General features: G+C 37.3%; 2 long non-coding RNA genes across 2 annotated transcripts in view; both read right to left on the bottom strand.

The window, feature by feature from the left end:
* Positions 1-14,231, bottom strand: part of LOC145531489 (uncharacterized) — a 195,883-nt gene extending 181,652 nt beyond the window's left edge. Inside the window, exon 1 of the long non-coding RNA XR_014072480.1 lies at positions 14,000-14,231. This is a non-coding gene — a long non-coding RNA (uncharacterized LOC145531489). The remainder of the gene's footprint in view (positions 1-13,999) is intronic.
* A 4,095-nt stretch (positions 14,232-18,326) lies between these two features.
* LOC145533040 (uncharacterized) lies at positions 18,327-24,242 on the bottom strand. The gene is made up of 3 exons (XR_014073778.1): positions 24,113-24,242; positions 20,452-22,188; positions 18,327-18,510 (listed from the first exon to the last, which is right to left on the bottom strand). It is a non-coding gene; the product is annotated as an uncharacterized LOC145533040 (long non-coding RNA).
* Positions 24,243-25,565: the final 1,323 nt, after the last annotated feature.

Raw genomic sequence — 25,565 nt, 5'->3', positions numbered from 1 at the left:
GTTATGTATTTTAGTACGTTGGTGGAGAGTATGGTAACCCACTCTAGTATTCTTGCCTGGAGAATCCCATGGAGGAGCCTGGCAGGATACAGTCTATAGGGTTGTAAAGAGTAGGACACAACTGAAGCAACTTAGCTCACAGCTCATTTTAGTACAAGTCATTGAATAAAATCGTTAGGAACCCACAATTTGTACATTCAATGTTAAAAATGAGTTATTTTCTTTAGTTGTTCCAACAGTTCTATTAGGGTAATTTTATATCTAAGGAGTGGAATTATTTAAAATCATCAAAAATGTTTTCCAAGAGCAAGTATCTTTTTGTACAACTTAAATGGGATTGGACAATGGAACAACTCAAAGTAAATGTCTAAAATAAATGCTTTCATTTAAAATTTTCATTTCTGTGTGTGGTAGATTCTCAGCTTCTTGAAGTATGTACTTTCAGATGACCCTGCTTATATGTATATCAGTTATAATTTTGTATGTGTACATTAAAACAGTATGATTTTTAAAATGTATTTAAATATTCAGTAAAGAGGAAAGTCTGTGTGACCCCATGGACTATAGCCTACCAGGATCCTCTGTCCATGGAATTCTCGAGGCAAGAATACTAGAGTGAATAGTCATTCTCTTCTCTAGGAGATCTTCCTGACCCAGGCATTGAACTTGGGTCTCCTTCATTGTAGGCAGATTCTTACCATCTGAGCCAACAGGGAAGCCCAAAATGTGTTCAAATATTTAGTAAAGAGAAAAGTCTGCAGCTTTTACTAGTGTATGATTTTTCACATTATTCAAATAGTGATAAAATAATTCATATCTGTGGGTTTAAAGAACTGAAAAGTGTGCCAGCAAAGAGATATAACTTTAAGAGTAATATTTAAATGGCTACTACCTGAGAAATCACATGATATTTACCTGGTCTAATATTGAAAATAAAGAATCCATTTCATTTCTTATGCAGGAAAAATTTAAGCTATACTATTGACCAGACGGGCAGAATTTTTTCAAGATAACTTGACACGTGAAAATATCCTCTTTACTGATAACATGTTAGTGACTGAAGAGGTAAAGCTGTTTACTTAATTAGTGGGAGAAACAGAGGTTTATACATAAGTCTAAAAAATGTTGAAAGACTGAGAAAACATATCATTTTGAGGGAAAAAGCAAAGAATGAGAAATCTAGTTTGTAAATGAGTAAAAAAGAAAGTGGAAAAATGCTAGAACTTGATGAAAATAGTAAAGTAATCCAAAAAAAGAAGAAAAAAAAAAAAGGCTAAGATGCTACAAAGAACCTGACCCCAATTTCCTGTCAAATTACTGAATTGTATCATTTCTGCAGCTCTGGATGACATACTCACTAGGTTGTTAAGGAATTAGCTAATGAAGTTACTGGAACACTGGCAATTATTTTTGAAAAGTCTTCTGGAATTGTGAAAGTGATAAATTGAAGGACTCCAAAACATAAAAAATAAAAAAAGAATCAATATTGTTTCTGGTGTTCAGAAAGCACAAGAGCAATAATCCATAAATTCATTGGCCAGTTAGTCCAACTGCAATTTTATATAAAAATGAAAAAAAGAAAAACCTTCCACTATGTATATTATTCTGCAATTTAGAAAAGAAAAAAATTTTCTGACAGTAACCTGGGTTCAAGTAGGGAATTTTTGTTTACAAGTAAAAAGATAATAACTTACTGATGTCAGGGTAGAGTTATGGGGAGGGATACTGAGTAGAAAATACTCTATTATTATAGTTTAAGGAGGGCCTGGTATCTTGACATTATTGAAGTAAAGTTCACATTTGTTTAGGTATGAGCATTGCTTTATGTCTCTAGAGTTGGTAAGGCATTTAGGATAAAGAAACATTATAAATGACATGACATCAAGTGGGGAGGGACCAGAGGGACTATAAATATTGGTGTAAGGTCTATTTGAATGTGATGTCTTCTCAAATGATCCAAGCCAAATATTAAAATCATTTATAGATAATACATGAGAGGAAGGTGTTATAAACCCCAATCAGGACTAAGGTAAAATAATAATTCTTTTAAGGACTACAGAGAATTGGAAAATAGGCAGGACATGACAAATGAGATCCAACTTGAAAAATAAGAGCTGATATATCAGGGGGAAAATATTCTGAAAAAGATACCAGCAGGAGGAAGTCAGTGTCAGAGCTATAGAAAGGTATTCCCTTTAAAGAACATTTAAAAAGGGACATACCTTCAAAGATGGCTTCCAGTTAGCCCAGCAGAAAAATCCCACTTTGGGTAGAGCCCATCTTACTCAAAAATTAATATTTTCAGTTATTTCTAGAAGAGTTAAAAAGAAAGAGTTTAATCTTCATATTACAGGTGAAGGCATTGTGCACAAATAATTGAATTGGTTGTGTTGGCATTTGACCCCTTTCTCTATTACCCTGAAAGATGTTCTATGCTGTTAAAATCAATACATAATTAAAGAATGAATGAAGCAACCCACTCAATACATAGTTAACTGAGTACATGTTATGTAACACCTACCATCTCGTTGCTGAAAACAGTAGATTACAACACAGTCCCTAACTTCAACAGCTAAACAATCTACCAGTATGTAGGTAGAGCAGGGATGGAGGGTAGAGGGCAGATATCAGAGACGTTCATCAAACTGTTGCATCTCTTTGCCAACTCATGGCTGAATCTTCAATTTATATCACGAATATGAAAGATCCTTACTCTACAGATGCATGGGTTAATTTTTTCAACCTGTGAGCATGAAATTAACCAAATATAAAATCCATATTTAAACCATAGTGGATATAAGTTAGGGTGAGTGTCTGTAGATCAGTCAAGGTAAAAAATGTTCTTTAATCCCAACTCCAAGTGCCTTTGATATTTCTACAAATGATCAAGAATACCTTAGAAAGAAATATTGTATTCAATTTTCTCAACATGGATTAAATGAAGAGTAAGCATTCAAAGCCTCTTCCTACTCCTAGATAAGTTGTTGAGTGGTAAAAAGACACACGGACTCCATCAGAACCTTGAAGTTAAGAGGTTCTCTCTGCAAAAGGGAGTCACTTGTGTTCATTTTTCCATTCTCATTATCCTTCCTCTGCAAATATGCTTTGGGAATTTCCTGGAGGCAAAATCACACAGTCTGGCAATCCGGCATTATCTAAATTAGAGCAGTCAAAAGGGTCATCCTTTATTTTGTCTGCAAACTCCCCTTACTCCTCAGTTCTGCTGAAGCATATATTTAGTTGGTGAATTTTTGCTTTTATTACATTAACTTCTGACGATTTGGAAGTCAGGGTCAGATGACTCCACGGGGCAATCAGGCGTTTCCCAGCGGTCAACTGGCAACATTTCATGGCCTTAATCAAGCATGGAATGGATTTTGTATGTGTAAATGTTCCTTGATGTCTGTATTATTAAGAGAAGACATTGTGGGGAAACAGGTGTGAAGTGAATTAACCCTTGAAGTTGTGTAGAGTCAATATAATATGCTGTGTATGAAGTCAGAACGGTTAAGACTAAAGTTATGTCCCAATACTAGCCGTGGTATATACAGTTTTCATGGTTGTCAACAATTTGACCATTTTGACATATGGTTAATTGGCAATTTGGGTACTACACAAAATGACCATGACTTTTTCATTTAATATGGGACAGTTCTGAAACAAGGAGAGGGAACTAAGGATAGTTAAGCCTTCACTACAAGTTTAAACTGGGAGTGTCCTAAAAAAATTGGGACATAAGGGCGAGGTAATTAAAAAAAAAAGTTTATATATTATGTCCCTGAAATGTCCCAAGATGAAGGAACATTACTGGGACTCTGAACTTTGACAACTTCATTCTGTCACAATCCATTGGCCCACCTGAAAAATGGTCACATTATTCTCTTACAACAAATCAACCATAATACTGCTTTCTTTAAAATCTTTCAATAGTTTCTAATTATTCCAGTAGTTTACATGGTTACAAGGTCCCTCTAGAAATCCTAGGATTCATCATCATTATTTTTTTTTTTATTGCCCATAACCTGACATACTCTATTCATCACACTAAATAGCCTTAATTTCTACAACCTTTATTCTCTTTAACTCTTAATGTTTTTTATGTTTTATTCCATCTACTTGAGACTCTCATAATTTCATCTTATTTACTTGGTCAATTCATCATCCATCAAATCTCATGTTAAACATCCTTTCTCACAGACACTGTTTCTACATCCCCATTCAAACTATTCATTGCCTTGTCAATAATCCCTCCCTCTGAGCACTGCATGTCTTCTCTCAGACAACCCAGCACTCTTTATCGATATTGCATATTCAATGTTTTGTCTTTTTCTTCATTACAAAGAAAACTTGAGTAAGTAAAGTTTGTTTCTCCAACATCAGATATAAGAAGGAGGCTAGTGACAGACTGACTATGTAGATGAAACATACATTACCTGAACATTACTATGGTGTGTCAGGCAGTTAATCCTCCAGTTGGCTCAATAAAAGATGTACTCTTATTAAACCTATTTTAGAAGTGAGAAATTTAAAGGCAGAAGTAATTTAAAAAATTTAAGTCCATCCTAAAGGAAATCAGTCCTGAATATTCATTGGAAGGACTGATGATGTTAAAGCTGAAACTCCAACACTTTGGCCACTTGATGTGAAGAGCTGATTCATTTGAAAAGACACCGATGCTGGGAAAGATTGAAGGCAGGAGGAGAAGGGGACAACAGAGGGTGAGATGGTTGGATGGCATCACTGACTCAATGGGCATTAGTCTGACTAAACTCTGGGAGTTGGTGATGGATAGGGAGGCCTGGCGTGCTGCGGTTCATGGGATCGCAAAGAGTCGGACACGACTGAGCGACTGAACTGAACTGAATTTTAAAAAAACTAACCATCTTCACACAGGTAGTACTCAGGGAAGCCAAATTCAAACCCCAGAATGTCTTCAAACATTTGAGGGTTTCTGTGTTCTAATGTATGTATTGACTTTAATTGTGTTAGAAGAGTTTTAATTAGAACACTAAGATATAACCAGTTTGGTGTGAGGCATAAGTAAAACTAGTTCATTATAAAGTAAAATCTTCAAAATGTTGATTGAAAAAGATTACATGCCTTGTGAAGTAGTGAACTCCCCATCATTTGGAAGAGTTTAAACAAAGGCCTGTTAGCCTTTGTCAGATATATTTAGAAGGCTTTTCTTGTGGCTCAGCAGTAAAGAATCTGCTGACACAGGTTCGATCCCTGGGTCGCTAAGATCCCCTGGAGAAGGAAATGGCAACCCACTCCAGTAATTTTGCATGGGAAATCCCGTGGACAGAGGAGCCTGGCAGGCTACAGTTCATGGGGTCACAAGAGTTGGACATGACTTAGTCACTAAATCACCACCATCCAGAATTTGCTAGAAAAACAGCCAGTTGACCTGGTAGGACTCTAGGAGTCCATGAAAATAATTGTGTGACACTTAAAGGGCAATTGAATGGCTTCTCAGCTCAGAGATGAAGCCATCTCAGAGATAACCTGCAATTTTAGCACTTATCAAAAAATCTTCAGTCGCTGTAAATCCTACCCAATCGGCTGGCATCATGGACCTTCTTTCCAGTTAGTTTTGCCGACATCCCAACATAATTGGACCCTAAATGTTTTCCCTGTAGAGCTCTTATCTTGTGAACCAATTGCTTAATCTGTTTTGGCAGATCCAGGATTCATAGCTCTTCAGGGAGCTGTAAAATATCTTTTTAAAAAAGTCAGCCTAGTCCAGTGGGATAGCCAAGTGACAGACTTCATTTTCTATTCTGAAGTTTTCCTCTTGCATGGTTATTATATTATTGTGCAATATTTTTCTAATATATTGCAGTTTTAATGCCATTTTATGGTGTTTGAACACTCAGGATATTTTTGTAATAGACATTTAATTAGTCTGATCAAAAAGGAGAGTATTAATGCTTCTTAAAACTATGCAATATAATACAACAGTAGTATTTTTTTTTTCAAATGAGATGAAAAATGTTGAGTCTTCAGCCATGTGGGCTAATGGTAGAACTTCAGAGTGAGAAAAAGATTTTCCTTAAATCTCACTTCCTGTCACAGATTCATTGGCTGGAATGAAATTCTTGGCAGGCCAAAGACTCTCTACTCTTCAGTGTGCCAGAACTGATTTTATTAGAAATAACTTATTGCTCGTCTGATAATATTTCTGCTTAGATTTAGTACTTTTTGTAAAGGCAAAGAGTTATTTTTGTTATTCTTTGAGTCATGACTTTGGGATAGAAAACATATTCTTCTTTCTATGTACTCTTATCTATAGGGAGATTATCATTCAGAGTTGAGTGGCTTTCTCTTTCAGAAAGAAACCACAAGAAGTTAAAAAAAGTTCAAACCACAAGAAGTTAAAAAAAATGTTAAGAAGCATGAAAAGAAATGAGAATTTGACAAAAAACAAACTAAATAGGATGAATTTTTTAAAGGTTAGAAATTGTACATATTTGTCTTATTTTACTTATAAAAGCACTCATAAATTAGGAGTATGGCATTAACAGATACAAACTATTATATCGAAATAAATAAGCAACAAGGATTTACCGCATAGCACAGGAAAATATGGGCTTCCCAGGTGGCGTCTGTGGTAAAGAAACTGCCTGCTAATACAGGAGATATAAGAGAAGTGGGTTCAATCCCTAGGTTGGGAAGATCCCCTGAATGGCAACTGACTCCAGTATTCTTGGCTGAAAAATCCCATGGACAGAGGAGCCTAGTGGTACAATCCATCGCAGAGTTGGACACGACTGTATTGACTTAGCATGCACACACAGGGAACTATGTCCAACATTTTAACCTATAATCAAAAAGAATCTGAAAAAATGTATATATAACTGAATTACTTTGCTATAGACTTGGAACTAACACAGTATTATAAATCAGTATTATAAATCAATTATATTTCAATAAATAAATAAATACTTTTTATAAAAGCACTTCATGATATGACTAAATGTGTGGTATGGATAGATAGTATAAACTATATCTGAAATGTTACAGCAAAATTATGACATAACCTACATTAAATAGTTTTAATTAATCCTAAGTTGGATAATACTTTATTATTTACTACTAGTTTGGAGATAATTGGTGAATCCAAATGATTGTTCTCTCTACTAAACATCAGCCCCTTTGCTTTCATCAGCATCTCAGATTTTAAAGCACAGTGGTGCTTAAGCATAACATAAATGTATTCCATAAAACAAAATATATGCAATGCTTGTAAAATTTAGTGGTCATGTACAGTTTCCAAAATAATTCCTTTGTTCTTTCTACTAGCATTGCTTATAAGAATAAATTATAATGAACAATATCTAAATATGGGGGAAAAGCACAATAAAAGTTGAACCAAGTATATTCTTATTATAATTATCAGTTACAAAGAAAAAAAGAGAAAAGTAATTAATCTGGATTCAGCAGTTTGTTTCTCCTAACATCCCCCCAAAAATGTGCTATTTGAATCTGAGAGAGATGTTCCTACATTTATTTATTTTCCCTCATTCTCCAAAACCTCATGTCTGCTAAAGAATCACTCTGTTGGAGAGAACCACAGAAGTGGGATTTAGGGAGGGGTCATAAAATTCCATCCTTAAGGGAAAACAAGATAATCAGAGTGCTCAAAATTTCAGTCAGGATAAAATATTTTGAAATCTAGAAACCACTGAGAGGGAATAATAAAAAAGTAACTAGGATTTATAGTCTCCCACAGCTCATGTCTGATTCTTTCCTGTAAATGCTGTAGACTGACTATCTTTTCTGGACTCTTACCCAAACTGGAGTTTTATACATGCACATTGGAAACAATTCCCTTACTGCAGAGCCATTTTTAAGTGTAATAAATCCTTTTGTTTGTGCAATCAGCCAATAGCAGGTTGACAAATTTTAGTGCTCTAGCATCTACATATCTCTGTTAGGCAATTTATTGCTGTGTAATGAAAATAAATAGTAATTCAGCTAAAATTAAAAGGAAAAAACTTCTTTAATTAGTATAAAAGAAACAGACTCTTTTACACACTTCATTTTGGGTTTTAATGCAATGAACACATGTTGTAAATACCTCCAGATCTTAAAATGGTTCAGTTTTAAAATAATTGTTTGTAGTTATTCTTCAATCATCATGCAATGCATGCTTTTATTTTCTGTGAACTTTGTGTTGCCTTAAAGCAAAGTCACAGAAATTAAAAGAGAACTATTTGCTTAATTATTAGAAGAGTTTAAAAGATTGAAGTTCTTGCTTTCAATGTCATTTATTATTTTTGTGTATTTGTTGGGCTCAACATGGATGCCAATGATTACAGGAGCAGGCAATCTCCTTAAAAACACTTCTGGGTAGAATGATTCCTTTACAGCTCACAAAATCAACTGCACAATTCTTAAAGTGAATACCATAATTATCACAGCAATGACTCTAAAGGTCTACATACTTATTATGATGTACTTTTACTTGGTTCCCTATAGATCTTCACTATAATACATACATATATAATGTATAATATTTATATTTATATAGTAGCGAAAGTACAGGGATGAAAAGAATGAAAGGAAGAGAGGGCAGGAACAAACAAGAGTTCACGTAATTAATGCAGACCTATTTCTAAAGGAAATCAACCCCGAATATTCATTGGAGGGACTGTTGCTGAAGGTGAAGCTCCCATAATTTGACCACCGGATGCGAAGAGCTGACTCATTGGAAAAGACCCTGATGCTGGGAAAGACTGAAGGCAAAAGGAGAAGGGGGTGGCAGAGGATGAGATGATTAGGTAGCATCATTGACTCAATGAACATGAATTTGAGCAAACTCTGGGAGATAGTGGAGGACAGGGAAGCCTAATGTGCTGCAGTTCATGAGGTCACAAAGAGTCAGACATGACTGAAATGACTGAACAAGAACAACATTTTTAATGGATTCATTATCTGAGATGTTTAAAAAGTTTGAATATACTGTAGCTTGTCTCCTGTGAAGTGTTCCTCAACTTGGGTAATTCAGATACTCCTTAGACTTGTGGAGTACATGAAATAAGCCTGGTTTGCCTACTGTCTCCAGTGCCCAGGTTCCTCTCCACTTATGCCCTTCCCAGATATGAGAACAATTCTGAACACACAAAAGTCCACCTCCCTCTTTTCCTACAGTTATATGTGTGAAATATGTAAGCCATGGTTCTCTTTCGTATTTTTATGAAATGCAACTTCCAGGGGCTTCATTTTCTCCCAGTTTGACAAGAAACAGCATAGGTTGGAGGAGGGAAATGGCACAAGAGAGGGGCCCTAATTTTGGTCCTTCCCCAACTCATCTGTGGAAGAAATCATGCAGGATCAGTTTTTTCCATTATTATCAGAAACAGATAATACCAGAAAAGAACCAAGAGGCCTGCAGTCTGATTTCTGGCATATTTTAATGACCTCCAGATCTGATGGTTCCAGATTTCACCACTCTGGGCCACACTACAGTTGGTGAGATGCTCTCAGGGGTGGACCATAAACACACGATTTGGGAATTCCCTGGTAGTCCAGTGGTTAGGACTCCATGCTTCCACTACAGGCGACACGGGTTCGATCCCTGTTTGGGGAAATAAGATCCCACATGCTATGTAGCATGGCCAAAAAAAAAAAAAAAAAATCCTACTATTGTAGGGAATAAAACAGTGTGTCTGACTTGCACTCCATTGCATTTTAAGAAAGAACTAAAGTTGCCTTAAAGGCTGATGGAGATGGAGTAGGTGAGAGGAATCGAAATACCTTTTTTTTTAGAAAGCAACTAGGGACCGGGAACCTGTGACACAGAATAGATGAATTTCATGCAAATTCTATGTAAATCTATGTAAATATCTTCACAGAAGCCCTGAATCATCTACTCATGGTACCAAATAGCAAAAACAAAAAAGCAAAAATATAATACTGCTTCCCATGTTGCTTGCCTAACCTAATTAGTTACAGTGCTCAAAGATCTGCCATCAATGAATCATCAACTGGATTTTTTAAATTTTTAATTGGAGGAAAATTGATTTACAATGTTGTGTTGGTTTCTGCTGTACCACAATGCAAATCAGCCATAATTATGCATATATCACATCCCTCTTGAGTTTCCCTCCTACCCCTCCATTCCACCTATCTAGGTCGTCACAGAGCACAAAACTTTGCTATACGAAAGTTTCCCACAAGCTATCTATTTTACATATGGTAGTATACAGGTCACTTCTCAAATCCACAGCTCTTAGAACCAAATCCAGGTTTCCACTGAGCTGACTCCCTGCCCTCTGAAACCACCCATGGCCTTGAAACATGGATGGACAAAGCCCAGCACTGGCTTGAAACCCAGACAAATCAGGCTCCTCCACCACTCGCTGTCAATGCTACTTTCTTTTGAAAGACAAAAAGGAAACCATGACAGCGTGTATAAATTGTAGTCGTTTACCTCCCAACCTGTTTTGCAGGCTGTGATTAGTAAATTAAGGTTTAATGAGACAGAATGATACATTTATCTTCGAAGGAACAGGAAGACACTTATAGGGTAGAATTGATAGAAATGGCTGTTGAATGTGTGGGATGATAAAGAGAGAGATGTCAAATATCTTTCCTAAGTCAGGCATTTGGGTGAATGGTGACTGCACATAGGAGATAACAGTGATATGCTAACTTCAAAAATATAGTAAGAGCTTCAAGCCTTCCTGAGGCTAGTCAGTTTTTACCTGGTTCTCCTGTCACAAAAGTTAGCCATAGTTGAGACACTTTATCACCTACCAGAAAGAAACTTTCCAAAATGTTAAGGAACACCCTGAGCATCTCTTCCAGTGACTAGAAATCACTCCTTAGTAATGACCTTTCACTGTATGTTGAGTGACCTTTTTCCTTATGGCCAATGTTATGGGCACGCTTAGGTATAAAATGCCAGCCAGTCCTACTGCTTACTACCTGAGCTGTCACGGTTCTCACCGTGCCCAGCAAAAGAACATCATGCATTAAAACTAAGCAGGTAAAGAATCTGCCTGCAATGAGGAGATGCAGGAGATGTGGGTTTAATCCCTGGGTCGGGAAGATTCCCTGAAGGAGGGCATGGCAACCCACTCCAATATTCTTGCCTGGAAAATCCCATGGACAGAGAAGCCTGGTAGGCTAAAGTCCATGAAGTCACAAAGAGTCAGAAACAACTGAAGCAACTGAGCATGCAAGACTAAATCCAAAAGAACAGGAAAAACGAGATGCTATCATCTAAGTTAACCAAGAATTTCCAGTAGTGTCTTTATAGTTATGCTTTCATTATATACACTAATAATACTTATATATACTGATAATACTTCAGTTGGGGCACTAAAATCTGAATATATGGTACCATGTATTCAGCCTGGAAATCTTGTTTAGTTGCTCAGAATTGTCCAACTACTTCTTGAGAATGTTAATCAAGGCAATCTACTCAGTGTCTGCAATGGTTGGCCACTAGTTCACATTTATTTGCTGCAGGAATTTAACTGCAGTCTTTCCATTTATTGTATGCAATAAACCTCCAAAACTCCTCTGTGGGGTTAAAAAAAAGTAGATAAGTAAATGTATATAAATTAGTACTTACTTTTGTCTTTGAGATCAAATCCTAGAGCTAGAAACATAGTGAATATCTTTATCTTCATAATAAAATTTTTCTTTCATTTTAATTTGAGTCCTCATGTGAAAACTTTATGCCGAAACAAAAAACAGATGCTAAAACATCTGGAGTCACTAGTTCTACTGGAAGATTTGATATTTGAAAGCCTCCCTATCCTAACCTACTACAGTAAGTGATTCCATCTCAATATTGGAATTGTTATGAAGACTAGACCCAGGTGGCTCAGTGGTAAAGAATCTGCCTGCCAAGCAGGAGACATGGGTTTGACACCTGGGTTGGGAAGATCCCCTGGTGAAGGAAATGGCAACCCACTCCATTATCCTTGCCTGAAAAATCCTACGGACACAGGAGCCTGGTGGGCTATGGTCCATTGGGTCACAAGGAGTTGGACTTGACTTAGTGACTAAATAGAAACAAAGACTAGGATTACAAAGGAAATGTGGAATATGTTTCCAATCAAGATTTGTTTGATATAAATAAATTCCTGTATACTCTGTCAATGTGTCATTTGTTCATGAAGAATACAGTTTTAGGAGAAATTATACTGTTATTATAGAAGACAAAAATTGTATCCATTTGCCATACTATATAGAACATATCTAGAAATGTCTACATGAAAACATTAACTTGATGCTTTCACATGTGAATATTTGGAATATATTAGGTAAATAAGCACATACAGAGGAATATTAAATTAACCATCTATTCAGCATAAATTTCTAAAGTTCACTAATTTTCAACAGGAAGACTTGAAAAGCAACATATTTCGGAATAACTCCAAAGGAAAGGTTATTTTAGTTGTTTTCTTCTAAAATGTTTAAATTATTCTTCATTAAATGATCCTTGATACATTAGTTCATTCAAATTACACTCCTGTGTCAGTTGTGCAAAATTAAATGGCAGCCATTTTTATGAGAATGTATCTGTATTTACTTAAGTTTTAAAAATTTGTATGAAAAAACACCTTATCTAAGCTTACACCATAGTCACAAATAAATAGCCAATTTGAAATGGCAACAGAGATTATCAAAGATAAACATCAGTCACCTCTTTAGAAAATTAGACTACCCATACTTATTACAATCCATAATTCTCACCTAAACATAGGAATCAAGTCCTCTGTATTGTGCAACTCCCAGAAATATCATTTGTTCTTCAGTCTTAGTGAATGGCACTCCCAGAAGTTGTGCAGTTCACAGCCTGAACAACCATACAGGGCAGTTCTGAAAGGAATCACTGCTGATAATAAGATCTCAGATCTTTTCTCAAACATGCCTATTCATGTGTCTATATATTTTGCTATAATAATTTTTAAAATACAAAATCTATTTATTACATACTTTTGGTCAATTGTACCTTAGAAGTCTGCTAAAATCACAAAACTAAACTATTATGGATTCTTGGGGTTTGGAGATCTGCATACAGAAGGACCAGTCAGGTATGATCCAATTGACTAGGTATCTCCTGCTTATGGGGCTTCCCAAGTGGTACTAGTGGTAAAAAAATAAAAATAAAAAAAACCCTCCTGCCAATGCAAGAGATGTAAGAGACATGGGTTCGATCCCTGGGTTGGGAAGATTCCCTGGAGAGGGCATGGCAACCCACTCCAGTATTATTGCCTGGAGAATCCCATGGACAGAGGAATAGTGGGCTACAGTCCATGGGGTCGCAAAGAGTGGAACATGACAGAAGTGACTAAGTATGAATGATCCCTCTAACAGGAAGTAAAATCAACAAAAATATGAAAAAAAAATCCACTTCTTTATAGTTATTTAGCATATATTCCTTTGACGGTACTGTCTGAAGTCATAACAGAGATATAAAGTGAAGAAATCAGTAATTCTGCTCTAGTCATTCTTCGAGTAGAGTCACCTGGCAGGGCTAATATAATGGTTTTCAAAACGTATGTTTCAAAGAAATTTCCTGCTAACACTGATGTTGTCAGTCTGCAGACCACACTTTGAGAATGACTGCTCTAGGATACTACAGAAATCACCTAAGCAATGAGCATCTTTATGGACTGAAACTTCTAGAACAACATCCAGATTAAATGAAGGCAACACAGGATAAAAGTTTTATGAATGATATATTCCTTAATTTGTAATAAAGCGAACATTACTGATGGAATAAAGATTTTTTTGAAATGCATAACGTTGTTAACTTTATGACGGTCAACAGAGTTCCAAACAAACATGTCCCCCACAGAAACAGCCCTCAGCATCAGACACACCTCAGAACCACCTGATAAAATGCCCAAATGACATTCAATCCACACAAACGGTCCTCAAAGTCAGACACACATCAGAACCAACTGACAAAAAGCCCAAACAGTACTTTGTGCTCAAAAGAGATGTTTGCCCTGCCACGCACTGGTGGACTTACTCAGTCTTGGAGCTCCTCAGCTCATCCAGATGCACGTTTCCGTTCCATGGAGGAGTACACATCAGTTGGCAGTCAGTGCCAACCAGGGCAGAAACAGGGAGAATCCTCGAAACAAACGGTTTCATCAGCTGCTAGGAACTTTCCCTCCAAAGCCCTTCTCAAGGCTAGCTAGTCAGGAGCAGTGGCCTCCTCACAGCCCTCCCAGTGCGCCTTCCATCATGGCCGCTGCTCTGCAGGTGGTGGGAGGGTGATGGTAGAAACCCTGGGGAGCCAGATATCGCGAGACTACAGCAGCCTCGCACTGGATGCCAAAAAACCTGATCAAAAATAGGGGTCTGACTGCCTGCTGCTCTAAGTCCAATAAAGAGGCAAGGTTGGTGGAAAGGAAAGTTTGCTTTATTTTGGAAGCTGGAAACAGGGAGTGTGCGGCGGTGGCGGGGATGGGGGGCTCCTGTTCAAAGGCTGACTTTGCCCCACCTAGCTCCCAACAATCAGTGGGCAGGAGCTTTCAGAGGTGAAGAGGGGAGGGAGGCTACATGCAGAAACAGCACAATCAGCTCTGCCTGGCCGCTTGAAATTGACCGTGGGTCGTCTAATCAGCATCTTCTTGACTGTTACAAGTACAATTAGTCTTCAGTTCCAGGATCGATTTGTTCCCATTTCTTTGAAGCTGGTTCTTGGAGTTGCCACAATTTATGTCATGGCTACAGTCTAATCATCACGTAAATAACTTTTTCCCCCTCGTGGTCATTTCAGTATCTATAAGACAGCTCACAGGTTGTGGCTCAGCGTATCATCTACCGCCCTTAAGGAGTAACTAAAGGTCCTTGGCTTTGCTTAATGACTAAGCTATTATTGTGTTGTCCTATTTCTTTTCTTTGTTTCTGTGTTGTCTCACCTCTCTGATTAAACTTATTCTTTGGCTAAAGTTTCTCACAGACAAAGGACAAGGCAGGAAACATGGGGGGAAAGACCTGAGAGTCTTGCTCTGTTCTAATACTTTTCAATCAGCTGCAAGCTAGTTCTGTCCTATCTCTAGAGTTTCATCCTTATGCACAGCCTTGTTGACTCATCATTCCCTACAGGCATTTTGAGGTATTCTAACTCATGGCTTTTGTCCTTATTACCATTCTTCCATGACACAATCTCCTTTTTGTCTTCCCCATCCACAAATATTATCCAGCTTCAATAATACAGAAAAATATATCCATTTATAACAACCTAGCCAGAAGCACTTGAAAGATTTCTTCCTCCAAAGTTCACATGAAACCTGTTATGCAAAATATTTTTCAAATGGTTTACCCCTTTGAGGAACCAAATGATTGATTGCAGTTTAATTTTTTTTTTTAATGTACTTTGCACCATTCAGAATTGCTTGTTCCTTACACTCACTCTGGTCACAAAGTAATCATTTTCATGTCATACATTTCCTTGTCCCATAAGTCATTCTCCCCCTTGGGGTGGCTCCCAGCAAGAGGAGTTGATAATTTCCTGTCTAGTTTGGGAGACATTATGCAGAATAATTTGAGAAAAGAGGCCCCTTTAATCTTTCCATTATTTTCTAAGGCTGTCCCTAATTGTGCGTGTTTACAGAGCTGTGAACAGCATATATATTATTATAATAAATTTAAAAAAAATCACATTTATTATACATCATAGGAGTCAGCTAAACCCATACAACCTAACTATAATCGGTCTTTAGGTCTGAGGATAAGAGCACAGATGCACCAGAAGGGGTACTTACAAGGGTCTTCTTTTCAGAGAAAAATATGAAATAACAAAAACAGGAAAAATGCCTTCATCACAAACTCCATCACACTATGCGTTGGCTTCTTCACGGTCCTTCCCCGCAGTGTATAATCTCCTAGAAATCTAACTCATGTCAGGGTCTTCAAAAAATTGCAAGTGGAACCCCTTGCTCAAATACCCAAAATGGAGAGATGTTGAAAATCAAAATGTTCAAGCAGTCTTCATGGGTTGACTAAGAGAGCCCAAAGAAGAAAATTGACAATATTCTATTCTGCTAAAATTTGAGTCCATTCAGAGCACCCCAGATTAAGAATGGGTTCTGTCTACTTTGTTGGGTCTTCATATAGTGTAAAGGTAGAGAATGTACATCACTGCTTTCCTGTAATGTCAACAAGTATTTATTTGGGTAATAGGAAAAAAAAAAAAAACCCTCTGCTCTCACATTTATAATTAATATGATCACATGGTACTAAAAACAAGAACACTTTTCTACTACTGCCCTGACTCTGCTACTCCCTACTTGAATGACTTAAGCTCTCCATTTCTTGTGTTCCTAAAGTTAATGAGTTTCAAAGAGTGGTGGCTTCCAAATTTGGCTGATGACTAGAGACACTTAACAAACTTTTTGAAAATACACTTTCCTGCCTTCATCCATGGATATTTTTATTCAATATGTTAAGGTATCTGTATAAGACATTTATCAAGAGACTTATGAAAATTAGATTTGAGAGAATAACTGGTTCACATAATTTCTAGAGCCCCTTCAAAAATCTAAAAAATCTATTTTTGTGTCTCTATCCCTTCCATTTCCCATCCATAATGAAACCTACATTGTATGCACAAAGATGCTTATAGTACCTTCATGTATAATAGCCAAAACCTGGAAGTAACCAAGCTATTTTTCAGTAAGTGAGAGGATAAACTGGTACACTTAGGCAATGGAATATTATTCAACACCAAAAATAAATGTTATCAAGCCATCAAAAGTCATGGGGGAAACTTAAATGCATATTCCTAAGTGAAAGAAGCCAATCTCAAAGGGCTGTGTATTGTATGATTCTAAGAATATGACATGCTGGGAAAGGTAGAAGTATGGCGACAGTAGAGATCAGTTGTCAGAGGCTCGGAGGGAGGAAAGGACAAATAGCTGGAGCACAGAACACTTGTATGTATGATAACATATCATGTGTAAATGTCCAAACCCACAGAATGTATAATACCAAGAGTGAACTCTACTGTAAACTATGGACCATGGATGATAATGATGTGTCAGTGTTGGCTCATCATTTGTAACAAGTATACCACTCTTGTGGGGCTTGCTGATAATAGGAGTGGTGTGCATATGTAGGAGATGGGGGCTAGGGAGAAATCTCTTCACCTTCTGCTAAATTTTGTTGTAAACCTGAAACTGCTCCAAAATATAAGTTCTATTAAAAATGCATTGTAGGATATAATAGCCATTGATATTTCATTTTTAAGGAAAAGATAAAAATATTATTTTTAGTTTATTGTTTTACTTTGGTTTTTATTTTTTCTATCATTGGTGTCAAAGTTAGCTCCTTCCCTTACGTTACAGAGAATAAATGCAGGGTTAAGGCAATTGACTATGGCCATCCTCTTCAGTACAATGAAATCATTCCTTAATATTATAAAATAAGCACCACACACTTTAAAGAGAACTTTCAGTAGTTCAAACAATATACATGTAAGAGAGAGGAAGAATAGAGCTCGTTTTTCTTGAGTCAGTTTGTTTGCAACTGTAAAATTTTGGTGAAAGATGCTCCCTGAGTCTTCCCCCACTCTCAATTGAAAGCACATACATTATTCTTAATCAATGTGTGCAGAGAAAACACATCCCCCAAACTATGATATTTAAATTGTTCTTTTCTTAAAATAATGCTTTTTCAGTCACCTTGGAAAGATGTGAAAATGCAAATCTAAATCCCACAGGCAGTAATGATTTGGTTGAAACAAATACTACTCCCTCAAGCTATGTTGGTTTGGGGGAAAAAATTACTCTTCTAATGGGAAGATTGCAATGGCTCTGTTCCTAAGGCAAAGAGAGAGAATAGAAAAAGCCATACAGATAAGATGCTCTTATTTATAACATATTACAAGATATGTAGCAAGACACAAGCATCTTTCTGATGACTTATCCTGCTGATCAGAGTACAAGAGAGTTTATTTTTATAATTACAACAGATGGAAAACAATAAAATTATACTTTAGGCTAATGCACTCTCACCCTTATTATCCTTTTTTTTTTTTTTTTGCATGTGTGTCTCCCCTGAAGCTATTTTATAACAATATAAAAATTTCAGAAATATGGCACTGCAGAAGCCTGACTAGATTTCCTAATTATCTGTCATGACTCAAGACTGCAGTGAGAAATTAGCTCTCCTGGGAAAGAAAGAAATTTGATGGAACTTAAAATAATAGAAAGAAGCTTATGATGTCTCTCCTCAACAAGTTGAAAAAGAAATCTATCCATTTTTAGTAGTATTGCCCTAACTAACTTTCTCATTTCTTTCACATATATATATTCCTTAAAACATAATGTGTTGTCATGGATTCACTCTTGTTTCATTAATCAAATTTTATTCACCCCCAATTCTGATCTATCCTTATCTTAATTAATATACATAATACAAATTAATGTAAAAAAGGATAAGATATATGCACTTGGAAGATGTATCTGTATATATGTATGTATGCTTAGTCCTCAGTCTTGTCCAACTCTTTGCGACCCCATGGACTGTAGCCTGTCAGGATTCTTTGTTCATAGAATTATCCAGGCAAGAATACTGGAGCACGTTGCCATTTTCTTCTCCAGGGAATCTTTCCGACCCAGGGATCAAGCCTGCATGTCCTGCTTTGCAGGCAGTTTCCTGCATTGAAGGCAGATTCTCTACTGCTGAGCCATCAGGGAAGCCCATATCTGTATAGTTATCTATGTGTGTGTGTGTGTGCTAGTTGCTCAGTCATGTCTGACTCTTTGTGACCCCATGGACTATAGCCCGCCATCTTTTCTGTCCATGGAATTCTCTGGGCAAGAATACTGGAGTGGGTTGCCATTTCCTTCTCCAGGGGATCTTTCTGTCCCAGGGATCAAACTGGGTCTCCTGCATTGGCAGGCAGATTCTTTACCATCTGAGCCACCATGGAATCCCCATAGTTATCTATAACAACATCTATATCTAGATATATAATAGTGTCTATCTATCTATCTATATTATCTATAACTGTGGTTCAGACAGTAAAGGATCTGCTTGTATGCGGGAGATCTGGGTTCGATCCCTAAGTTGCATGGACAGAGGAGCCTGACAAGCTACAGTCCATGAGGTCTGTAAAGAGTCAGACACAACTGAGTGACTAACACTTCACTTTATCTATAATTGTATCTACATTTATATTTATCAACATACTCACTTCCTTTACCTCTGTATTTCTCAGCCTCCCTTATACTTAGATGTCCCCAATGAGCGAATTCTGGCCAATAGAATGCAGGCAGAAGTAATAAGCAGTCCCAAACAGCTTCCATGTATTATTTTTCTCTCTCTTTTGTCATCCTTTGGATGAATAACAACACCTGTGTGATTAAAGAAGCCAAACTTTGTGACAAAACTTTCATCAGATTTGGTCCTTCAGTGACTATGTGGATCTTAAAACTCATCCCCCAATATATACAACGATTATAGCCTTACAGTTCAGTTCCATTCGGTTGGCTCAGTCATGTCTGACTCTTTGCGACCCCATGGACTGCAGCACGCCAGGCTTCCCTGTCAATCACCAACTCCCAGACCTTGCTCAAACTCATGTCCATCGAGTCAGTGATGCCATCCAACCATCTCATCCTCTGTCATCTCCTTCTCCTCCTGCCCTCAATCTTTCCCAGCATCAGGGTCTTTTGCAGTGAGTCAGTTCTTCACATCAGGTGGCCAACGTATTGGAGATTCAGCTTCAGCATCAGTCTTTCCAATGAATATTCAGGACTGATTTCTTTTAGGATTGACTGGTTGGAGTCCAAGGGACTTGCAGTCCAAGGGACTCTCAAGAGTCTTCTCCAACACCACAGTTCAAAAGCATCAATTCTTCGGCACTCAGCTTTCTTTATAATCCAACTGTCACATCCATACATGACTACTGGAAAAACCATAGCTCTGACTAGATGGACTTTTGTTGGTAAAGTAATGTCTCTGCTTTTTAATGTGCTATGTAATTTGGTCATAGCTTTTCTTCCAAGAAAGAAACATCTTTTAATTTCATGGCAACAGTCACCATCTGCAGTGATTCTGGAACCTAAGAAAATAAAGTCTGTCACTGTTTCCATTGTTTCCCCATCTATTTGCCATGAAGTGATGGGACCAGATGCCACGGTCTTAGTTTTTTGAATGTTGAGTTTTAAGCCAACTTTTTCACTCTCTTCTTTCACTTTTATCAAGAGGCTCTTTAGTTCTTTGCTTTCTGCCATAGTGTGGTATCATCTGTGTATCTGAGATTATTGATATTTCTCCCAGCAATCTTGATTCCAGCTTTTGCTTCACCCAGCCCAGCATTTTGTATGATATACCCTTACAGGAGTTAGGAAAAGACTTCTAGTTTAAATACCTGGAATTGTAAAGTTTATCTGTATTCCATTGATGTCATCATTTATTTCACTACAAGGAACCGTCTTCAGAGATTCATTTTCTCCCCATGTGTACCATTCTTAAAGTCTTTATTGAATTTGTTACAGTATGGCTTCTGTTTAATGTTTTGGGTTTTTGGCCCCAAGGAATGTGAGATCTTAACTCCCTGACCAGGAATCAAATCTGTTTCCCTGCATTGGAAGACAATGTCTTGACCACTAGACTGCCAGGGAAATCCCCTCCTGTGATCTTTAGGTTGTTTAATCTTTCCATCAGTACTTGTCTTTTGTAATTCAAAGTGTGTGGAAAACCAGTCTATAGAGAAGACTGTAATGTGCCAAGTGATTTTTTTCCTATAACTCTGGCTAACAGTGACAGGGACTGTTAATGCTGGACTTCTAGGGCAGCTAGAAATATATTTACCACTCAACCATCAACTCCATTGTCAGAGCATGGAACCTGCTCTAATAACTGAGGTCAAACTACCTTAACCAAAAAAAATTGTGTCAATGTGGTGATCTCATGTGTCTTGAGTACACTGAAGGTCCTTATTTAAAAACATTTGACAAGTACTTGTCAAGTCAGATTAAATGGTACCTTGTTGTTTGCAAAAATAAAACAAAAACCATCTCTAATAAAAAAATATGCCGTCTATCAAACTAAATCACATAGGTTTCTGTCAGGGTACATCTACCCTACCCTAAACCCACCTATTATGCCTGAGGACTCCTAGAACAATAGATGGCTTAGGAATGCACAGAAATACTGGGCATGGTGGTATGAGGGTTCTCTATGAGTTGGGCTGATAAGGTATTTTTTAAATTTTTAATAGACAATGTTTTAGAGCAGTTTTAAGTTTATATAAAAATTGAGCAGAAAGCACTGAGGTTTAAAGAAATTAAGCTATTGCAAATATGCATAAGAAAGTATCATTAATAGGTTTAGTGAATTTTATTCCTCAGAAAATGAACTGATATGTGATTTTTTTCCTTCTGGTTCATCATACCTGGTATCTTATTTCCTTAATTTTCCCTTTTCCACTAAAACTGACAAACATTTTCGCCTTACCAGAACTGCTATAAGGATAATGTTTCTGGGAGTTATCCCTCCCTTAAATAATTAAAAAAAGCCAACATTCTGTGCAGTTACCTACTTTCATTACAACACTAAGCTATCCTCTCTTGATGGAGTCAGTGCTATTAGAACTCATTTCCCTGAGGTCTATTTCTCATTTTTACTTTTTCAGGAGACTCTTAGTCTCCTTTACTAATTTAGATTATAAACTCAGGGGAAAGGACTTTGTCTTACCTTACATCAACTAGGTGTTCAATAAACATTATTAATTATCAGTATTAAAATTCATAATGATGTCAGGTTTGGTCTAATCAGTTTAATTCAGCTTAATCTAGTTCAATTAAGTTTAATATAGGAGGTGCTGCCTTGACATTTTTTTTAACCTAAATTTGCAATTTAGCTCTGCCATAGGTGCCTCATTAATTTTTTTTTTTTTTTTTGGCCTCATATATTTCTTCTATAGGCAAAAAGTTTTCTTTGTGCTATTGCTAAGGTGCACTTTATCTGACAAATGCTTTCTAAAATATTCTAACTTCCTTGCTCATTCAGGATTATTACCCACAGTTTTTCATGTTAAAGCTGATTTTTCTCCCAGTGATTTCAAAGAAGATAACCAAAAAAACTCACCTCTGGGAGTCACAGTGAATATTAGGAAAGTGGGAAGAAAAGCGGGGTATGACCAACTGTTCCTTTGCTCTCTAGAAAGCTCTCCAGTAGCAGAATAGAAGATGGATTGAGCTGCACAAGAATGGAGACATCAAGATGCATTAGGAGACCATCAGATTTCTCCAAGTTAGTGATGATTAGGGACTGTACTAAGTTCTGACAGTAAAGAGAGCAATTAGGGTGCAGACAGACACTGAGAGGGGTAAGAAAAAGAGCAATTGCTGATGGGCAGGAAGTGGACTGGAAGTTGAGAGAGGAGTTAAGGATGACCAAGATGCACTTGGTTGCAGTAGGTGATATGGGAGGAGCAGCAAGTCTGGTGCGTGTGGTGGTGTGAGCAGAGAGTATGATCAACTTCAAGAAATGAAGGTTTGCAAAGCTGGAAGCCACCTCTCCTTAGGAAAGGATTTGTTGTTCTTGTTTGGTCACTAAGTCATGTCTGACTCTGTGACCCCAACGAGAGCAGCATGCCAGGCTTCCCTCTCCTTCATTATGTCTTGGAGTTTGCCCAAACTCCAAACTCCAACAATGGACTCATGTCCATTGAGTTGGTGACGCCATCCAACCATCTCATCCTCTGTTATCCACTTCCCCTCCTGCCTTCAGTCTTTCCCAGCATCAGGGTCTTTTCCAGTGAGGAAAGGATGCAAAGGAGGGTAGCCCTGGAAAGAAGGAGGGTAAGTAGAATACAAAGTAAAGAGGGTAGAAATTGGGAATATACAGAGTGCCAATACTTGTTGAGACAAATAAATACAAATCAAAGAAGTATACTGAGGACGAGTGAACAGAAAAACAGGACAATGAGGAAAACGTCAGATTAGATAAACCATCTGCTATTTCATCATCAGAGGCTCTTGAAAAGGAGACCTCTGACTCAAAGCATATGACTTTGAACCTCTAGGATGTTCTCTCTCTGAAGAACGAGACTAACTTACAAGACATTGTAAACAGAGGTGATATGCAACTGAGGGGGTTTATTTAGCTGGCAGGCATTGGTACATGTCTATGGAAATTGGAGGGTAGCATTTTTTCTGATACATGAGCCTGAATAGTGTTAAACGCTTAGAATATCACCTAAAGTGACTTTCTCTGCTTCCTCCTATCTGCTCCACATTGAGTATTTCATTGTTCCCTCCTTCATCCATTTCAGCTGTTGTCTTCTTCCTCTTTAGGCAAATATACAGTGAAGGATCAAATGATGAAGTGTTGAAATAAACATCTGTTCAAACACATCCTGTTGAAATACAGACTAAAGCCTCAAGCATTTTTAGCTGACAAGTTCTCTGTACATATGCAGCACTTTACACTTACCAAGGAGAATTCTATGTGCTAAAAGCAGACAAAAATGAGATCTTTAATGCTATAATGTATGAAGATTTTCCTTTGGATTCTGTAATTTCCATGATATAATCATGTTTTGCTACAATGTCATCATCTAAGTTACAATGCTTTTGATCTTCACATGAGGGTCAAAACGAAGTTATTTTGATTTATTTTGCATACAATAAATAATAAAAATCTGTGATTTCCTGAAGCAATAGATCTTCAATTGGAGATGGAGTGGGTGAAAATACTCATAAAAGAAAATTTCAAACTAAGGGTTCCACCAGGCTCATCTACAACAGAGGTAATGAGGTTGCAGGCAGTAGTGAAGACAGAACTCACTTGATATTGAAGGTCATGCTGTTTTATTCCTGACTCAGGAGTGAAAAAGTGAATTAATAATGCTCTTGACTTCACTATCAATATCTCTAAAGTGTGGATGCTTGATATAACAGCTCGAAAATCTAAAAGGAAGTCACCTAGAGATACATGGGCCATAAAAGGTAGCTAACAAATTCTAGTTGCCCTTCTCTAATTACAATCTTAACATACTGTGATTTTAGAGCTGTTAGTCACAAGCAAATGTTGTGTTTTGGTCAACTGTACTAAAATGCATTTAAATAACAACTTCATAGTAAATTAAAACAGTCAACTTTTTACCCTCATTTCTTACCTGATGTCTTTCATGGTAATAACTTTTTTTTATTGGTGTGTAATTGCTTTACAATGTCATGGTAGCTTCTACTGTACAACAACGTGAACCAGCTACATGTATACATCTTGTCCCTTCCTCTTGAGCCTCCCTGCCACCCCCCATCCCACCCCTCTATGTCATCACAGAGCACCAGGTGCTGAGCTCCCTGTGCTGTACAGCAGCTTCCCACTAGCTGTCTATTTTACATATGGTAGTATATATATGTCAGTCCTACTCTCCCAGTTTCATCTCACCCTCCCCTTCCTGCCCTGTGTCCACATGTTCATGGTAATCACTTTGAATGTAACACTTTGACTATGAAGGGAAATGATCATATTATTGAAAGGCAGGTTAAGCTTTTTTCTCCCTATAACATTGTCAGAAATGACAGTGTAGATGGTCTCAAGTTTGCTTATTGCAACCCCCAAAAACTTAAGGTCCATTATTAAATACAGTAAAATTTAAAGTAAAAAAATTCCAAAAACATACCCATACATCCATTTAATTTATGTTATGGAGACACACAATGTGTGAGTTTTTGAGTAAGACATAGCTAGACATAGAGTTTGAAAACAGTCTTCATACAATGGCTGGCACAGGGATTTTTGTATGGCATAAACCCCTATTGTATTGAATTGGTTGAGATCAGTTGAAATCAGAGAACCAAGTCCTCGTCCAATAGGCAGTAGCAGGTTTGGGTTGATGGGACCATTATGCCTTTAAAGTTCAAACAGAGATTATGGGTGAATGTGTTCAGGTTGATTGGTGGAACAAAGCTGCATGTTAGTAAACAAAGAAAAAAGAAAAGTTAATAATAACTGAAAAGTAAAATGCCTTGACCTGAGCTTACAGAGTCTGGGAGACTCAGCAGTGATGTTTTTCACTTCATCCATAACACATGCTGCTCTTCTCTGGTCCTGAAAATAGCATGTGACCTATGAAGCATCCTATTAGCTGTTGCAGAAAAGCACATTTTCTTCTGAAAAGAAATCAGTTTAAGAATCAAAGAAACAAGTACAAACACAAAGCCAACACACTGGGGTCCACGTTGGGCACTCATTCAAAATGTCATGTCATTCGAACATGTCTCCCATTTTTAATGGTGCTTCACTTGGGTCTAATCACATTCAGACCCTGCTGGGTTGCATGCCATTAGATGCTTTAAAAATGTATAGCCAAGACACAACTAAAATAAAAAACCCACACAAGCCAGCAGCTGAAGCACGGAAAGAAGAGGCCTCTGGGATTTTATTTCATCCAGAGCAACCAACTTACAAGGTCATCTTCGACTTCTTACCCACCTGTGCTCCATTCCCCCATCGTTAAAATAAGAGTGATCATTAGAAATGATTGAGGGCCTCAGGCTGTCATATTTATTTTCTTTACATTTAGGAGCCAGTTTTAGGAAATGAGACCAATAGTTCTTATTGTC

Source organism: Giraffa tippelskirchi, chromosome 13, assembly GCF_054371585.1.
Source record: "Giraffa tippelskirchi isolate mGirTip1 chromosome 13, T2T-mGirTip1v1.2.pri, whole genome shotgun sequence".
NCBI lineage: Eukaryota > Metazoa > Chordata > Mammalia > Artiodactyla > Giraffidae > Giraffa > Giraffa tippelskirchi.
This window is presented reverse-complemented; position numbering and strand designations above follow the sequence as displayed.